The sequence below is a fragment of the Pseudonaja textilis genome, chromosome 1 (assembly GCF_049901715.1).
Source record: "Pseudonaja textilis isolate UNSWEBS1 chromosome 1, rPseTex1.2, whole genome shotgun sequence".
In the NCBI taxonomy this organism is placed as follows: domain Eukaryota; kingdom Metazoa; phylum Chordata; class Lepidosauria; order Squamata; family Elapidae; genus Pseudonaja; species Pseudonaja textilis.
The window spans coordinates 33251866-33271258 of record NC_141990.1 but is presented as its reverse complement, the minus strand read 5'-3'; the positions used below and the strand labels follow the sequence as shown (position 1 = coordinate 33271258).

The following is a 19393-nucleotide window of genomic DNA, read 5'->3' as shown; positions in this document are numbered from 1 at the left end:
TAGAAAGACACTCTACCAGTTAAGACTGAGGCAAGATCCAGATTCTGAGAACTAAGAACATGACAACAGCAAATAAATCAGCCCAAAGCTAAAATGCCCACTCTAAAGAACGTCCTCGTTCCTACTACCTTGCCATGGTCTTTTAGAATGCAATTCCTAACATGTAGCTCTTCCCATAATCCCTGCTCCCAGCCTGAGTTTCTGTTTCTTTCTGAATGCTTTGGGACACTTCAAAACAAAATCCTAAACTGCAAATGCTAGTAGCCTTGCTTAGCGACTGCCTCAGACATAAACTCTATGCAATTATGAAGGTGATAAAAAAGTAACCTTGTGATCAATGCCCACATTTACAAACTTCACAGGTACACAAAGCAAATGAAAATTGAAGTAAGATTGTATGCACAGTAACAGTCATGTGATTTTTCACTTAGTGACCATTTAGGTTAATGACCAAGTTTCTGATCCCAATTGTGGTAATTAAACAAGGATTACTAATACTGACCTATCTCTTTTCATCCTTCTCATTTGATTTTTTTTCTTAAATTAAAACATTGAGCAAAAGAAAATAGCATTCTTTATAACACTGTGCTTAGCAGTTCACACAAAACTATAAATATTTAAATGTATATTTTTATAGAAATACTTATAAAATGTGTGTAGAATAACATTTGTTTCCACTACAATCATACATAGTACCCAAGGTCAATTTATTTTAGACCACTGATTTAAGAATACAAAAATAGTATGCCAAACAATGTTTTACTTTTTGGTAGTTTATAAACATTCATTCTCACTATTTATTCTCACTCCTCATGCTGGCAGGATATGTTTCATAGCTAATATTTATCATTCAAAACCATTGGAAAAATGTCTTCCAGTCACTCATTGAGGAAATATTACCTGTTGCAAAAAAAAACATCTCTGTTAAAAAAACAACAATATCCTGTATGGCTACAAATACATGTGATTATAACATCATTTTAAAATTGCTTCAATATTTTTACTGCAAAAATTGAGTTTTCCCATTATTTTCTTAAAGTCACGGCTATACTTTATAATCCTGAGCAAAAAAATGAACTGTTGTGCTTATTGCTATAGCAACCTGCAGAAGTTTGATAGGCATACCTTTTTTGGTATGAGTTTTCCTTACATTTACATTGCAACATAATTCATTGGAAGACACAGGGTGCTTGCTGGAGGTGGGGGTAAATTTACCTCATACACCAGGAACCAAATTCAGACATGATTTTAGGAAGCTGACAGAGGCTGAAAAAAAATAAACGTATTTCTGAAGAGTGTTGCACTTGATGAACAATTTGAATAGAGCCATTGATACATTGGGCTTTTCAACTATTATTTCAGTATATTTGCTAATGAACTATCTTGTCTTTGTCAGCCCCCAAAATAGCTTAGGAAAAAATGTTTTATTTTCAGTTTGGAGGGCAAAGTTAATGTACAAATTGAGGCTTTATGACTCTGTTTCATAGAATATGCCATTATCAGCTCAAATCAGATCACTTTTAGTTATGCATCCTCTCATTTCTAGAATATGGCCCTAAATATATTATGCAAACCTCAGTACAGCACTCAAGACAGTAGAAGTTGTGTACCTCTACATATCTGTATATTGTTATCCAGTACATAACACCCACTCTCAAAAACAAAGCGAATTTACCTATTAACCAATATAGTTGTTCATTTGACTATTTAAATAATTTATATGGCCACCTATCTTATACCAATGACTCTGAGCAGAATAAAGGTAAAGGTTTCCCCTGATCATTCATGTCTAGGTGGCGATGCTCCTCTCCATTTCTTAGCTGAGGCAGCCAACATCATCCAAAGACATTTTTCATTGTCAGATGGCCAGCATAATTATACACCAAAGTGCACGGAATAATGTTACTATCCCACCAAAGTGAAACCTATTTATCTACTCGTATTTGCATGCTTTTGAACTGCTAGTGGGCAGGCACTGTCCAGCTGACAAACTCAGAATTTTTAACTGCTGAGCCATTGTGCCACTACCTGGGCAGAATACAAAGAGTAAAACCAACAAATACAAACATAACCCATGATTGTCACATAAGTGCTTTTCCAAAAGGCAACTAGACTTTCTTGTTTTTTTTTCCTTGAAAATGTTTTGCTTCTCATCCAAGAAGCTTCTTCAGATGAGGATCTCCATAGACATAACCCATGAAAGCTAGGTAACTAATACACCTCAATCATTGAATCGCATGATGAGTTGAGCATGATTAATCTGCTGGCCTAAATGTCTGGGGAAACATACAGTTCTTCAGAACTATATGAGAGTCTAATTAGGATTAAAGCCATCTGGATCTCTGATAGGATCTATTCCACAAGGCAGAAGCTACTACAGAGAAGGCACATCTCCAGGATTCAACATGATAATACAGTTTGATAGGATGGACTAGAGCAGTGCTGTCAAACTCCTGGCCCATGGGCTGGCCGCATCACAGGCTGGCCATGCCCAGGCTCGGCTTAGTGAAGGGGAAAGAAAGTCCTGATACGTCATGTGATGCCTCCATGATGATGTGAGTTTGACACCCCTGGACTAGACCATTCCCTTTCTACTAAAACAGATACAATGGGAATATGGAGGCTCAGCAAGTATCCAGTCTCTGTGGCATGTACGGCTTTATAGATGATAATCAGCACCTTAGAATCACGCCCCAAAGCCTAATGGGAGCCAGTGTAGCTCAGAACAGCATACCCTATATAGGTATGCCATGTCAATTCTTGCAGATAAATTAGATAGGAAACATAACTAGTTGTGTTAATTCTACTTTATTGTAATGCTACAATTAATAGAATCTTCAAAGGTACAGATTTCCCAATGCCACTTCTGCTCCTTGATTGCCTAATCAACTAGGGCAGGTTGCTAAATTTCTTTCTCTGACCATTAATCCAGTGGTGGCTACCCCACTCCAGTCTGATGGTTTCCTAAGCAGCATCTCTTCCCCTTTTTCCTCAAGGTCTCCCACATATTCCATAACATAGCAAGATGCACCTGCTACTGCCCAAACAACTTCATTCTGGACCAGCTACAGTTTCCAAATGTACATCAGGAGAAGCTCTAAGTAAGGCATATTACAATAATCCAAATTGAGAGTAATTAAAAAAATATATAAATCAACATGAGCAAAGCCTTCCAGCCCACAAACAGAACCAACTGGTACACAAGTTGAACCTTGCTGCTCATGTCACCCTCACGTGAGCATAAAATGGAAGTAGCTTATGCTCAGTCCCAGGAATTTGCAGCAGCTAGTAAATATAAAAACCTACTTACTTATCTTGAAGAGGCTTTACTTTGATAGAATGGGCAGGATTGGACTAGATGGGCCTAGAACTGCAACTGAAATGGTAGAAGACAATTTCTCATCTAGAGATCTAGTACTCTGTAGCACCCCTCATTCTGCTGTTCTGTCTGTAGCTCCATCAGCCTGTTCCGTGTTTCCTAATACGTGCTTACAGCACCCTCCTGCTCCCCTGTACCCCCCCCCCACATTCCTTGCCTATGATTCCCACCTCTTAACAATCCTCAAAGTCTTGGGGTTACGATAGTGCAATGGCAATTAGAACTGCTGGGATTTCTCATAGCTAAGTGATGCAGTCACATGATGTTGTGCTTTATGACCACTTGGCTTAGTAATGCAAGTTCTGGATCCAATTGCTTTCATAATTAAAGTACTACGAATATTTAATTTTAGTCCCTTTTTTTTCACTTTGTTCCATGACGTTTTTTACTCGGGCTTACAGATCCTTTGCATTTTCAGCTATCAGGATAGTTTCATCAGCATAGCTCAGGTTATTGATGTATCTTCATCCAGTTATAAAATATTAATTTTCTTCTGATACAGCTTCCCTTAATATTTATTCAATTTTAGGTTTGCACCTTTGCCAACTTGGAGCCAGACTGTTTCACCATGTTCTGTCTGTACTGTGGCTTCCTGACCCGTATATAAATTTCTCATAAAGACATTGATCTGGGACCCTATTTTTCTGAGTACTTTCCACAGCTTGATGTGATTGACCCAAAGTTTTTTCTCTAATTAATAAAACATATACTGACTTCTTTTTGGCATTCTTTGGCTTTTCAGTTACTCTCTTGTATTCTTCAGCCTTTTCTTCAGCCAACTTGAACATCTGGCATCTCTTTTTCTATGTGGGGCTCTAATCTGCATTATATGATCATAAACATTATTTTGCTGGCATGTGAGATTAAGGATATTGTATTGATAGATTGCATACCCTGTTTAATCTTTTTGAGGGGGGTTGAGTATTGGAATGTAAACTGGCCTCTTTCAATCAGTTGGCATTCCTCAGAATTGCTGGTAGAGCTTGGTTAGAACCTTTACTGACTCTTTTTCTATTGCCTGTCATGTTTCAATGGGTATTCAATCTCTTCATGTAGACTTCCAATTTGATAATAGCTGGAGCGTTGACTTAACTTTATCTTCTAGTATTAGAAGTTATTAAATGCAATATCTTATAAGGTATCTTGGATGTGGACATCTTTAGTGTACAGTATTTCAGTGTACTCCTTCCATCTTTATTTGATCTCTTTTGAATATGTTATATCCATCAAAACCCTTTAGCATAGCAATTTAAGATTGGAATCTCCTGAATTCAGCATTATTTGGATCAGATCTTGGAACCAGACAAGTGCTCTGTTTAGCAAAAATCCCGATGTCCAATAGATAGCAGCAAATGATCCTTCCTTCCTTCCTTCCTTCCTTCCTTCCTTCCTTCCTTCCTTCCTTCCTTCCTTCTTTCCTTCCTTCCTTCCTTCCTTCCTTCCTGTCTCTTTCTTTCTTTCTTTCTTTTTTCTTTCTTTCTTTCTTTTATGATTCTTTGTTGCTGTGTACTTGCTGGCGATATCTTTACGTCTGCATCTGGTAGTTTTAGCCAGTGTAGACTTTATAAAGATTGTGATTCCAGGATACAGATTGTGATTCCAGGATACAGATATGTTTTTCCTCATTTGAATGAAAGTCACAAATGCTATATGCCAACTGAAGACTTAACATAGTCTTTTAATTAGAATTTTCAGACTGTCTCTTTAAGAATCTGAATCACAACATTTTTCTTGGTTTTTTAAGGTCATTTTGAATGGAAATGCCGCAAGTTAGCAAGTATTAGCTTCTTCCCCACTGCTCCTTTTTTTCTGAACTGTAGCAGCATGGTTCTCGACTTCTGTTTATCTGTCAGAATCCGTTAACTATTTAACTTTCCAACATTTCTAAATATTATGTATACTTAGTATATTCTTTTCGTTCGTACTTAATGTAATTTAATTTCCATGTAAGAGATATTGAAAGTATTTATCAATTTAACACAATTTTATTGTGACCAGTCTCCCCAAAACAGTAGTAAGATCATTCCTGTTCCTAGGTTTATATAAGTCTTGGGAAGAAAGGGGAAACGAACAAGCCCAGATAACTCATTTTTAATTACAATTCTTATAATAATTAGTTGGCATGAAATCGGATAGAATAGAATAGAATAGAATAGAATAGAATAGAATAGAATAGAATAGAATAGAATAGAATAGAATAGAATAGAATAGAATAACAAGAGTTGCACCTTGGAGGTCTGTTCCTTGTTCAGTTTCCATCCATTATTCCTTGTCTGGCCTACAGGAGCTTTAGAAAATAGCTTGACCCCTTCCTCCCTGTGGCAGCCCCACATGTTTTAATGATTAGCATGATGTTTAATGATTAAACATCATTATCATGATGTTTAATTAAGTTTAATGATTAGCAAGTGCCAAGTAGATAACTTTGGAGAGATGATAGAATTTCTTTTTTTGTCTGCAATGCAGTACATTGGATTGGCTGCTTCTGTAACTACATGAAAGCTGAGGAAAGGTTAAAAAAAGGTAAAGAGCCTCATATTGTATAATAAGGGAACCAACCAACTATTTTAGTGGAGTCGGGAGGTTCAAAATTGGGAAAGAGACGTGCCCAGGTTCTATCCTATCGCCTTATTTATATATGTGGAAAAAACAAAAAATGGAATTGAAACTGTGGGAAGAAACATCAACAATTTTAGACATGCTGATGATATCACTTGCAGGTCAGAAGTGAGGAAGATTTAAGGAATCTCTTGTGAAAGTGAAAAACACTGTAAACTCCTGTCTGATATTTTTGACTATTTTTTTTAAAATGTGAACAGTCAATGCCAGCCAATAATAGGTAGAGGAGCAGATGATGATACTTAAGAATGGTCTCTAGCTCATAAAGAGATGCCCACTACTTGAATGTAAAACTGTGATAGATCTAAACAGACTAGTGTACTGTACAGGCATCATACTGACAAAAATGGTAATATTATTAAGGCCATGTTTTTTTTTACAATTGTAAAAGATAAAAGTTCTATACAAAGTCCAGTTTCCAAACTTTATGAATCTACATTTGTCAACCCCAGCTGAAAACAATTCTAGGAATTCTTTTCCCTTTATAAATGCAGTGATGGGAAAGCATCATAATCATACTTGTATATGCATATGCTTTTAGTTACTCCATGTGCATGTGTATTGATTTTTTTTAATATTTTGATTCTGAAAAGTCAGAGCAACATAAGAAGTCTTTAAATCAATATCAGATTATGTTCCTCATTTCCATTTCTTGTAACAACACTACATTACTGCAATCATGTGATAGGTATGGGTCAACAACTTTAATGCACATAATGACATTGGCTAGGACGATCAAATACTCAGGGGAGTCAGTATGGAACTACTGTATGGTTAGAATATTGACTTAAAATTGGGGAAACTCATCATTTTCATTTTCTTAAGTCAAGGTTTAGCTCTCAGTAACAGTGGAGGACACTGTCTTGGCAGTAAGATCAGAGCAAGAATCAACTGCTGTGCGCAGTGGAAAGGTCCACAGCTTCATCTGCTGAACAACAGGCAAAATTCTTCATAATCACACCAGAAATTTATTTTCCTTTTTTTCCCACTGCTGGCAAATTAGCAAAACAAAACTACTAGCTTCAAAAACCCTGCAAAACTGAAAGGCCTGCAAAAATGATTCCAGGAAGAGGGCACAACTTTGCCTCTTACTGTTACATACCTGTTGTGCCTCATTTTCCCACAATCCTCAGAAAATATTCTGTTTAATTGTCCTGCAGCAAGAGTTTTGTGTAAAAAGAATAACTGATTGCTCTTGAACATTAAGTGAAACAAATACTAGGGCAGGGGTGGTGATGGAGGAATATGAATTCTTTGTCTCCATATGTATAACTTCCAACTGTTCCAGTAGGAGAGAGTATATAACTGTCAGACAGAGAGAGAGGGAGAGCTAGTTCAGAATTGAAGTGGATGCTTTCTGAGTTTGACTGTGCTCTTTGAACACCAAGGAGAGCTTATATTTTATTTCATGAATCATTTCAGGATCCTCTCATTGGCCTTACCACTGATGAATTTGTTTACATGGCCAAATCTCTTTGTATTCTTACTATCCTACCTTGATAAGAATGAATGTTTGTTTTTCTTTCTATAATTGGAAAGATGGAAATTTAGAAATTGGAAATCTGCATCTAATCTAGCAGATACAACAGCTGTGGCCGTACCTGATACACATCATGCCTAAAATAGCTCTCCTGCAAGTACAAAAGATTTGTATGTGTTATGAAAATATAGTTGCAGCAGATTGATTGGTAGATGATTGCTTAAATTATGTCATGTATTGTTTTAAATGTAATAAAGAGGAAGCTTACTTGTCAGCTTTTTTCAAACGCAAACTACATTTTTTTTAAAAAATAAATTTAAAAAAAGAGACACCTTAATCTATAAGCATCTCAGTGACAGGAATAATAACAGTTGTTTAGGAGATGTAGTATTTCTAAAGGCCAGATTCTGGACCACTGAAACATAAGTAAATAAGTTTGCATGCATTGCGGGTTGTGGGATTTATGCTTTTGTGTCATCTTTTTTGTGCCTTTCCCTATCTCTGCTCTATATTAATGCACAGTAGCAGTCATGGAAAATGTAATGCCTGGCACCAGAATATGGAGAAAGTGATTACATACTACGGAAAGAGACTTCAGCATAGATGCTATTTATAGCAATGGTTTGATCTTTCACTCAGTCCTTAGTTCTACCCAACTATAGTGGCCTTGATCCAGAATGCACATTCTCAGAAAGTTGTTAAGGCATGGTAAAGGCAAAGGAACCCAGCCCCTTTTTTCCATTTTTCCATTTTGTCATTTTATCATTGATTCTTACATGTATGCAAATGACTGTGCAACCTTTATGGACTTACATATTCTGGTTGGCTATGCTAGAAATATTGAGGGATGTGGAAGATTACATTATTGATAGCCTGTGGCAATTTCCACATTTCAAAACTCATTTAGAAATTAATGTGTTTTTACATTTCCTTGTTGAATTGAGTTTTGAACTAATGATTGCCCAGGCTGTATGTTTCCCTAGCTCTTGGATTTTTAAATAATAACGATTTATAAATTGGGATTTATTTTTAACCCAAAAAAGTATGTTATATTAATATTGTCAACTAAGAAACAGATATTCTCTTCGTAAATTCAAACAATTACACTGAACAGCACAATCTGACAGGACAATAAAGCCTTACCCATGTGGATAATTTAATCCCATCTTTCCAATTGCTTGCTTGACTCCCTATACTTCAAGCTGGTATTATTATCAAACTATTGCAATGCTTTTTTTAAGAAATTGTCTAACATTTCATCCTCCTTAATTTAAATCAGTTAAATCCAGGCCCCTCTGAAATAATAAAGAAGCCAACCTGCCTTCTCCTCATTCCATCCTCAGTGTTTTCCCTCAACATCTGATGGAAAGGGAATTTTGGATTTGCTGCAGCTTGTGGAAGAATATTAAGAAACTGACCATTCTGAAAATAGTTAGGAAAACTTATTACAAAAAATGCAAAATCATTGTGAGCACGCAAAGTAACAACAGTAAACTTGGCAACAATACAGAAGAGGTTTGTCATTGCTGCATTCCGGGACATTTTTCAACTTCCCAGTTTGATTCTACTGTTTAAGTCCAAAACAGGTCTGATCCTCTTTACTCTTTTCAGATTAACCATGTTGAGTTGGAGCTGCCAGCTACTAAAGGTCGTTTTATCTGTCTCAATATTTCATAGGAAGGAGCTAAGAGTAACAGAGAATGTATTATCCAAGCCCCTTTTGTAAGATCTTGGGAAAGATCAGATTACTGTCTGGAACTTCATTATACAACGATATTTTCCTTACTTTATAGTAGCAGTTTATGATCTTGCAGAGTTACTTGCAGTCACTGAAGAATTATCCCATCTCTAAATATGAGTGGAAAAGCACACCCTTAAATATTACTGCCTATATGATTCTTATCCCAAGGGTGCTATACCCCCCAATAAGCCCAATCATGCAATCCATCATTCATATGTATTTGACTTTTTATAAATGTGTCAATGAAGTCCTGGACAGAGTGGTTATACAATTAGATCACAATCAGGGATTAAGGTATAAAGTCTGTAAATGTAAAAGGGAGTGGATCTTCTCCAACTTGATTCCACCACCACTGCCCCCCTGCCACCTCCAGCATTTGGAGAAAAAAAATAGAGAAAGAAAATGAGTATGTGTTCGTGTATAATTTTTCTATTTTGCCTCCCAAATTATTTAAACTTCTGGATTTTATTACTGCAATTTTGGAATCACAATGTTTATCTGGCTCATGTAACAAGAATAGAATAGTTAATATTGTAACAGTTAAACATTAATTACAGCAAGATGTATATTCAGCTATTTAAAGAATTGATGAAGATAGTTCAAAGTAGAACGCAACATATAGATAAAAATTAAAGTTTGTAAAATGAAATAGATATCTATCGTTTGAAAAAAACAGCAAAAATAATTATTTCTCCACAAAATATTGAAATATTTTTCTTGTAGGCGTTGGCTTCTATCTCAATCCACCCACAGGCCTTCTGTTTCCCATTAATACTGTTAATTTCCCATTTAGCTGAAGAAGTGAAAGGCTGGAGTAGTAAACATCCTTTTAAAATTTCACAGCCATTTTCTACAATTTCATGTCTCTTAAGGCTAAGAACTATTATCTTAAAGGTTTTCATTTTTAATCCTAAGTATCAAACAAATTCATAGCTCTTTGGTGATTACAAAATGTAGAATACTTTAGAATGCCAGATGCAGAGAATAACCCGATGGACATAAGGGCATAAGCATGACAGGAGGTGGGTCATACCTATGTTAGTTACTGATATAATGGTTTTTTGGTATAAGGCTTATGTATGTAAATATGCTAAATATGTTTTTTTTAAAAATCACTGTTAGCGTCTATATCTTTTTATCAGCATGAATGGCAGTTTATACTATACTGCTCTACCCCTAAAGCAGGGGTGGAATTCAAATTTCTTAACAATCAGTTCTGTGGGCGTGGCCTAATTTGTGGACATGACTTGCTGGTCATGTGACTGGTTGGGTGTGGCTTGCTGGCGGCATGGCTTGCTGGTCACATGACTGGTCACATGACTGGACATGGCTTGGTGATCATGTGACTGTGTGGGCATGGCCAACTCAATGTCATTCACATCAAGGGTGCCTCACCTGGCCCCTCCCCTCCCAGCCATTCCTTGTCACACCCAGCCTCAATTTATCTATACTGTCAAAATGTTCGCCTTTTTTGGACTTTATTATCTACGTACTATAGATGTACTTTCATGGACTACTGAAAGGAAGAAATGGCTCACATGCTTTGCTCAAGAGGGTGATAGGCAACAGGCTTTTAAGGGGCTGCCAGAAAGAAATGGGGGACAATGTATCTTCCAAAGAAGCAGAATGCAAGCAAGAAGCAATGGATGGAAACTGAACAAACAGAGAAGCAAACTAAGACTAAGGAGAAACTTCCTGACAGTGAGAACAATTAACCAGTGGAACTGTCTGTCTCCAGAAGTTCTGGGTGCTCCAACACTGGAAGTTTTTAAGAAATGACTGGACAGCCATTTCTCTGAAATGGTATAAGGTCCCCAAGGTCCCTTCTAAGTGTTATTCTGTTACTCTGACACCTTTTCCAGGACCTCTACTCAGACTTTGGTATCCTTAGTTTTCCTGCCTGAGCCGGGGGTTGGACTAGAAGACCTCCAAAGTCCCTTTCAACTCTGTTAAACACACATGTATTTATGCTCTGAAATATAGACATTGAATGCATGTATTGTAAACCCTGAAAAATATCTGGGCAAAAGAAAGGCAGTAAAATCAATCTAGGTGTAAGGACAGTGTAAAATATTAATATATGATAAATAATGGAACAATTAAAAATAATAGCACAGAGTTCTCTCCCCCCCCCCTTCCTATTTCTTTTTCTTTCTCTTTGTCTCTGTCTTTTTCCTTCTTTGTCTCTCTCTCTTTCTCACACTTACACACACACACACCACTCTCTCCCTCCCTATTTCTTTTTCTTTCCTCTTTTTTTCTTGTCTCCCCCTCTCTGTCACACACACACACCACATATTCTCTCTCTCTCCCTTCCTTCCTATTTCTTTTTCTTTCTTTCTTTCTTTCTTGCTCTTTCTTTCTTACTCTTCCTTTCCCTTCCTTCCTTCCTCCCCTCACTCACATACACACACACACACACACACACACACACACACCAAACTCTTGTGACACAACCACACACCCAGTCTGGGATGAACTGATCTGGCAAGCTTCAGAGAATGAAAAAGGAGCAGCCCCAGCCCCCGGAACATCAATCTGCCCTCCCTTTTGGTGGGAGCCAGAGGGGAGCAGCAGGAATAAGCCCCAGGAGCTCCCACCCTCCCATTTGGGGCACCTCTGTCACTCCTCTCAGGCTCAGCAGAGAAAGCGAACAGCCATGGCATACTCCAGCCACCACCATTGCCCTATCACCCTGAGGGCTTCCTGCTCGCCCATCCGCTGGCCAGCCTGGCCCGGAAACTGTGCCCCACCTTGTCCTCCTCCCGCCTGGCCACCAGCTTGTCACGAGCAGAGGCTGTTGGTTGGAGCTAGAACTGGAATAAAAAGCTGTGCGGCTGGGAGGCATAGCTAGAATTGGGAGCACAGCACTGCGGTTCCCCACACTCCAACCAGCAGCCTCTGCTCATGTCAAGAAGCAGGTAGCCAGGCAGGAGGAAGCCCAGCATGGATGCAAGGTAGTGGAGGCCCAGCAAGGGCTGGACAAGGCCCGGGAATGCTCGCAGAGGGTTACAGTTCAACACTGAAAATGCATTTGAGTAATGTATGTGCCCATTATACCATCACTGGTTAAAGTGACACAAGCCACCATTAGAACTATCACAACGAATGCGGATCTGTAATTTCACATTCTTGTTTGTAGTAGGCTTTGCCTATTTCTACTCCTTCCATTTTAGATGTTTGCTGGAGAAATGCTAACAACGAAGCTTACTTAAAACAGGGATTCTTTCTCTCATCACCCTCCCCACCCCCAAAGGTGCTCAAAAGTTTTCTGGAGCTGTTTAGATAATAGCTTCAATAAAAAGAGAAAGGATGCTCTATTCACAGGACTTTAATTCAACAGGAAGATTTGTGGGAAGGGCAGAAAGTAAAATGGCATGAAAAGGAGAAAGGAGTACATGTCCAAATTAGCAATGCCAAATTACTAATCACTATTGATCACATATAAGTGCCAGTTTGGCACTGTGAAGAGGCAGACAAAGAATCAGGTACTTAATAAATAGATGCCTGGACAGTAAAAGGTGAACTAAGGGAGGTGTGTGTGATAATTCTGGTTATATTATTGGCAGAAGACAGACATCATTCTTGGTTATCCATACTTTTTCACTTTACTTAGGCTTTTTATTTGTTTGTTTGTTGGATAGTTAAGGAGTTATTTATAGGTGTAGCCTTGCAGCTTTCAGTCAAAACACAAGAACTTGATTTAAAAGTGATGGAGTCCTCATGGCATCCAATAAAACCATGTGGCGAAATACTGTACAATTTTTTTTTATACGTACACTTAGTTCATATGTCATGCATAGTTTTAAATGTGGTTTATAAAACAAATTATAACTAAAAACATAATATTCAGTCACAAACAACCTTTTATATAATACTAATTCATAAATCTTTATGACTAGATTCCAGGAATATACTAAGCCAAATCATCAAGTCACATGATTTAGAATGATGTATGAATCCAGTGTATGTATGTATTTTTACAAAGCATTCAGAACTGACTGGCGTAGCTGAAATTACATTGTTAAGTACTTATGGACAATGTGAAAGAAGAAATATCAAAGAGAAATCTATTTTTGCTTTATTGATTAAACAAAGCTTTTAAGTCTGTGGATCACAGCGAATTATGGGTAGCTATCTCATCTGCTTATTGAAAAAATGTTATGATGTCCAGGAAGCAATAGTTAGAACAGAATATAGAGGGACTAGCAGGTTCAAAATGTGAAAAGAATGTACCAACCTTGTATTTATTTAATGTATGTAATAGAAAGTGCTGGATTAAAAGCAAGAGAAATTTGAATAAAAATTGCTGGAAAAGCTATTTACCTCAGAATTTCTTTTTAAGGTGAAAGAAGAGATAGAACATAGAATAATAGAGTTGGAAGGGACCTTGGAGGTCTTCTAGCCCAACCCCCTGCTCAAGCAGGAGACCCTATACCATTTCAGATAAATGATTGTCCAGTGTTGTTGTTTTTTGAAAGCCTCCAGTGATAGAGCACCCACATCTTCTGAAGGTAAGAGGCAAAAGCCTTTCTCAATAAAGTGGAATATTTACAGCTCAGGGTTGAAATGAGGTGTGCTTGGTGCACTCTGAACCTAGTTGTTTTCTTGCAGATATTTCATTACCTAAACTAGCTAACATCATCTGTGCTACAACTTATGTTGTTACCTAGTTTGGGTAATGAAACGTCTGCAAGAAAACGATCAAGCCCAGAGAGCACCAAGAACCTCTTAAAAGCCTGTCTACTATTCAATATTAAAAAAAATGCCAACAGTTAAAGCATATATAATACAATTATATGGAGGTGATTTTGCAGTGGTACAGGCTCTGTTGTCCTAACTCAAAGATTCCCAAGAATGGTGACTGTAGCCATAAAGCAAAGAAACATCTGTTTGGGTGGGGGGAAGCTAGGGCAGATCTTAATTAATTTAATTAATTAAATAAAACATTAAAGGCAGCAATATCACACTGATAACAAATATACATATCACCTAACCCTTGTTTTTCCAGTTGTAATATGACTTTGAAAACAGCCATCAGAAAGACTAAGCAAACAAAAATGAATTATTTTCAACTGTGGTGATGGAGAAAATTATTAAGAAAACCTAGACCACTACAAGAATTTAATAGCAGCCTGCTCACTGTAAGCACAAATAATGAAACTAAAGCTTAAATACGTTATACACTATATGAAGGCATAAGTCATAAAGAATGACCGCAATACTTGAAAAAAATCAAAGTTAACTGGAAAAAGAGCCAACAGGCAACAAGATGACTATTTATTGTCACAGATAATGCAAGGTGAGCTTACATGAATTTATTGAAGCAGTTATGGATAGATGCTGATGAAATAGCATCCTTTGGGTGACAAACGAACAAGAGTGTAGTTAATAAATGAATATTGTAATATTGTATAGCATACAATGTTAACATACTAGCATAGCATACAATATTAAGATTTTTTTAGAAATCCAAGATCTGATAAGACCTGGTCTTCAGATGTTGTCAAATTGATATCCTTCATCACTGATCATGCTATTTGGTAGAGCTGGAAAATATAGTTCAGCAAGACCTCTCACAGCAAAAACTCCTCACTTTGTGCTTATTTCATTTTCTGTAAGCCCGCTTAAATATTATTTTAATACAATGCATAGTTGCAATTTAAACCATTATTTCCATTAACCAGACTTCTGAGGTCTGCAGTAGAGAATATAAATAGTGACTAAGCCTGTTTCTTAGTTGTGACAAGCACAAATGTGAATCTACAGTTAATTTTAGCAACATGCTGTCAAACATCCATAATAACAAGCTTCTTAAAATGCTTCTCACCAGTGTCTACTTGTGGTACAAGTAATCCTGGAGATTTCCAGGTGGCAAAGATTTATCAGGCAGTGGAATTGGATATAAGGAAAGTATATACAAAAAGTATCAGATATGCAATGACTAAAAGAGAGGTCAAGTTCTTGTATATCCACCAAACATAGCTGTGTTTTAAAGTGCATCTTGGTGCCCATTCTGGGGAAAAAGAATCTTAGAGATTTAAATAAAGCAATGGAACAGGATATATAACCCTAAACTGACTTTCACCGATCTGAAATATCTTTCAAGTAGTTTTCTTATATCCAGTTATTATTAGTATTATTATTTATTTAGTGTATGTCATGTACTCCTCATACATTAAATAAATAACAATATGTATACTGAGAGTATTTGCACCAAGACAAATTCCTTGTGTGTCCAACCACACTTGGCCAATAAAGAATTCTATCTATATCTATCTAACTCTACCTAAGAAAACTACTTGAAAGATATTTCAGACTGGCCAAAGTCAGTTTAGCAGAAGAAACCTAAGAAAGTTCATGGTCTCAGATTGAATGTGAATTCTCCCAGTGAATGCAGACTACAGGTAATTCTCAACTTACGACCATTGAAAGTTATGACAGCACTGAAAAGGGTTACTTTAGAGAATCCTCACACTTACGACCATTGCAGTGTCTCACAGTCACATGATCAAAATTAAGTGAGGTCAGACCCGAAGAATGACACGTGAAGTTACTTTTGAGTAGGTTATTTAATATTTTGACCTACAGACAGAATCTTGCCGGACTAAAGCAAAGTAACTATAGATACACTCTGTGAAATGTTAGGGATTGTCTTAGTTCTTTTCCTGCCTACCAGGCTTTCCTAGCTCTGTTGTCTCTTTGCCCTCTGGGAAGCAGTTTCTTCTTCCTGGGACTCCAGATTACATTCCACCACAGGTGTTTGGGAACCAGGGTGTATTTATGACAGTTGCAGCATCCCGGGGTCATATGATTGGCATTTGTAAGCTTTCCAGGAGGCTTCTGACAAGCAATCTCAATGGGGAAAACTGAATTTGTTTAATGATGCCATGATTTGCTTAATGATGGCATTTGCTTAAGAACCATCCATTTAACGACCATGACAAAAAGGGGTGTTGGGCATGACTCCATTAACAACCTCATTATTAGCAATGAAAGTTGTGGTGGTCCCAATCAAGGTTGTACTTTAGCCACCTTTTGTTCAGCAACCATTCAAAGTTATGGTGACATTGAATGAATTGTACTTACTCCCAGTCTTTGAAGTTACAATGATTGCAGGATCCTTGCAGCCACCAAATCAAAATTTGGGCAGTTGGCAGCCATCCCCATTTTTGACCATAGGGTGCTTTAACTCTCCCCACGCACCTATCTCCCACTGATCTCTGCCCTTTTAGCTGCATAGTATCGCTCTTTGGCAGTGACAGTAGTACTAGGGTAGAGACCTGGATTACCTTCAGTAATCTTAGTCAGTCACCCTTTGTCTCTACTTCAGCCCCAGTGCCACTTGCTACAGAGAGTTGCTGCCTCAACCCACTGTTTTCCAAATTGTGAATGCCATTCTTGCAATGATTTGGAAAGTCTCAGGAACTTTCTGAAGGTTTTCCAAAGCATTATGAGCATGGTGTGTGCAATTTGGAGAACAGTGCATGTTATTTGGAGAATGACGGGAGCAGACTGGTAAGAAAACCTAGGATGGTCAGCAGCTGCCTCACATAGGGCTAAGCTATGCACACCTCATCAGTAGTGGGAGGAAGATAGTGAAGAGAATTCCTTTAATCATCATTTTTATTTTCTAGACTAAATGCGATATCTAGGAATAAAATAAATAAAAAATTGCTTAGAATTTAAATCACCTTTAAAAATTATAAAATTATAAAAAGTAGAGTGGGACATAGGAGATAATACAGGAGTGGGATTCTACCAGTTCGGGCGAACCGGATGTTAAAGTTACAACTGGTTTGCCAAACTGGTATTTCAACTGACTGACTGGTCCCGCCTCTCCTGCCCCTCCCCTTCCAGGAGTCTTCACTCATCTCATTTTCGATGGAGGTAAGTGCAGGCTCTGCACGGATGCTCTTGTGGGGGGGGGGGAAATGGGCCTTCTGGAAGTCCGGAAAGGGCCTGTTTCTGGCTTCCCGAGAGCCTCCCGAGCCCTGGGGAGGCCATTTTCACCTTCCCAGAGGCCTGGGGGAGGCCTCTGAACCCTTGGGAGGGAAAAACGGCCTCCCCCAGACTCTGGAGGCCCACCAGAAGCTGGAAACAGGAAGATCCTGTAGGCCCCACCCACCATGGCCCCACCCACCCAGCAACCAGACAGCGAACCAGTTGCTGGGATTTTTTAATCCCACCCCTGAGATGATGATAGAGGAGATGACCATGATAAGGATTAATGCCTGTAACAACATACAAGGGATCTCAAATATAAACAAGGACTTTTAGAACTGAACTGATAGTGCAAGGAGTGAGAGGATTATTATAACGTTGCTTTCACTAGTTTCTAGCTCAGCAAAAAATAACCACTGTGACCACATAAGGAGGTTGTCATTATTTACATTTAAGATTATAAAATAACCTTATTTTCCTATTGCTCTCATGGGTCACAATTATTGCAATAGATAATATACAAGTCAATTCACAATAGTACACAATGAAGGTACTTATATAATATAAATATGAAAGAAAATTATTGCTTTTAGTTGTGATTCTGTGAAGTATATGTTTTGTTTTAAAGAAATAATATGGATTTTTTTGTCCAAAACCTGCTGTTTTGTATTGCCACACTAGATGTCAGGCTTCCAGCACTGTCCACAAGATATTTCTCACATTCTAGATTGTTCTTTCATCCAATTTTTCAGAAAAGCATCAGACAGGGCCTTCTGAAAAGTCTACAAAATAAAGAACTAATTGGAGCTTTTAAGACTGGCATCCCAATTCAGAATATATTTGTTGCCGAATCAGCTTCCATTCAGTTTCCACCTATTCCAATGTATAATCTTTCTATGAAGAACCCTGGAAGAATCATATTAAAAACAAGAGTTAAGACTTGGATTTAATTAAGGCCGTGACATCTCTGTTTCAAATATGAAACCCCATCCTCCATGTTCTCTGATATAACCAGCACAGTAGTGCATCATTTTTGTGGTTAACACAACTTTTAAAAGGAAGACAATAATCTCTCCTATCTAATGTATTTGAAATTGCAAATTATTAAGCATAAATCCATGTTAAATTATTACTGGACATTTCTGTTTCTCAGAGAAAGATGTAGTTCTATGAAGAGGAACTGGGTATGACATAATCCCGAACTCCTCTTCATAGAATTACATCTTTGAATAACATCAGATGAATTAAAATTAAATGTATCAGATCCAAGAATTAGACAGTTTGAGGCCTTGATGAGTTATTTTGCTACTCGAGGCAAGGATGATATCCTCAGGCCATTCCACATATAAAAGCAACTGAACTGGAAGATGAATCTTTTTCACCCTGGGTCGGTGTCCTCTACCACAGGGGTCCCCAACCTCCAGCCCATGGACCAGCACTGGGCCGCAGCATGCCAGAAACCAGGCCATAACAAACAAGTGAAGCCCCATCTGTGAGATGCAGGCAGCATGCGAAACCACACCATGGAAAAACCTGTCTCATGAAACTGGTTCCTGGTGCTCAAACAGCTGGGGGGCTCTGCTCTACCATATAATACTTTACAATTCTGTACTGTATATCTCCCTCTCAATCTGCCAAATGGTTAGGGCCTGTCCGGATAGCCATGAAAAGGGAAGTCAGGAACTAAAGCTGGGAATCAGAATCTAAGACCAGGATGAAGTGCATCAGAGCAAGTTTATTTTTTTATTTATTTATTTGATTTGTCAATCACTTATAAGATAATAGGTATAAGTATAAACATGAGTAAGAATACAAGAAATAGTTACGAATAAATGGGGACAATAGGACAGGGACGGGAGGCTCAAAAGTGCACTTATGCATGCCCCTTTAATTATACCAATGTTGTTGTCCAGGCAAGGTCCCAGATCAAACCCAAATAGCTTTTTAACCTTCCCTGTTCAAATTAGACTACTTCAGTGAACAGAAGAAAATCAGAGGCTACATGTAAGTACTCCAGTCTCCAGAAGACACCCCAAGTTGCAGTTTTGCAGATCACTATGGGGAAAGGAAACTCCTGGTTTCACTTCTAGTAAGATTGATAGTACCCTGACTACCAGTGATAGAACTGGTAGTACAAATAGTGCTTGTGACATTTCCACAAAATGGAGATTCCAAACAGCTTGTTAGAATAATGGCACTGAAGGTTTTTCCAGGGGAAACTCTGACATTG

The 19393-nt window shown here is 37.9% G+C and overlaps 2 protein-coding genes and 1 long non-coding RNA gene across 5 annotated transcripts in view; 2 read left to right on the top strand and 1 right to left on the bottom strand.

Annotated features, from left to right (window-relative positions):
- The window catches only part of LOC148127561 (uncharacterized), a 100999-nt gene that overhangs the window by 22853 nt on the left and 58753 nt on the right, over positions 1–19393 (bottom strand). The window lies entirely within an intron of this gene.
- The window catches only part of CIMIP6 (ciliary microtubule inner protein 6), a 72516-nt gene that overhangs the window by 13245 nt on the left and 39878 nt on the right, over positions 1–19393 (top strand). Inside the window, exon 1 of one of the 3 annotated variants that reach the window (XM_087930682.1) lies at positions 13565–13733. The exons of the other annotated variants lie outside the window; for them this stretch is intronic. The gene's annotated coding sequence lies outside the window, so the exon portion shown is untranslated. Of the gene's footprint in view, positions 1–13564; positions 13734–19393 lie in introns of those variants that run through there. 3 annotated transcript variants of the gene reach the window in all.
- ACYP2 (acylphosphatase 2) overlaps positions 1–19393 on the top strand; it is a 45636-nt gene that overhangs the window by 13245 nt on the left and 12998 nt on the right. The gene's annotated exons all lie outside the window — the stretch shown is intronic.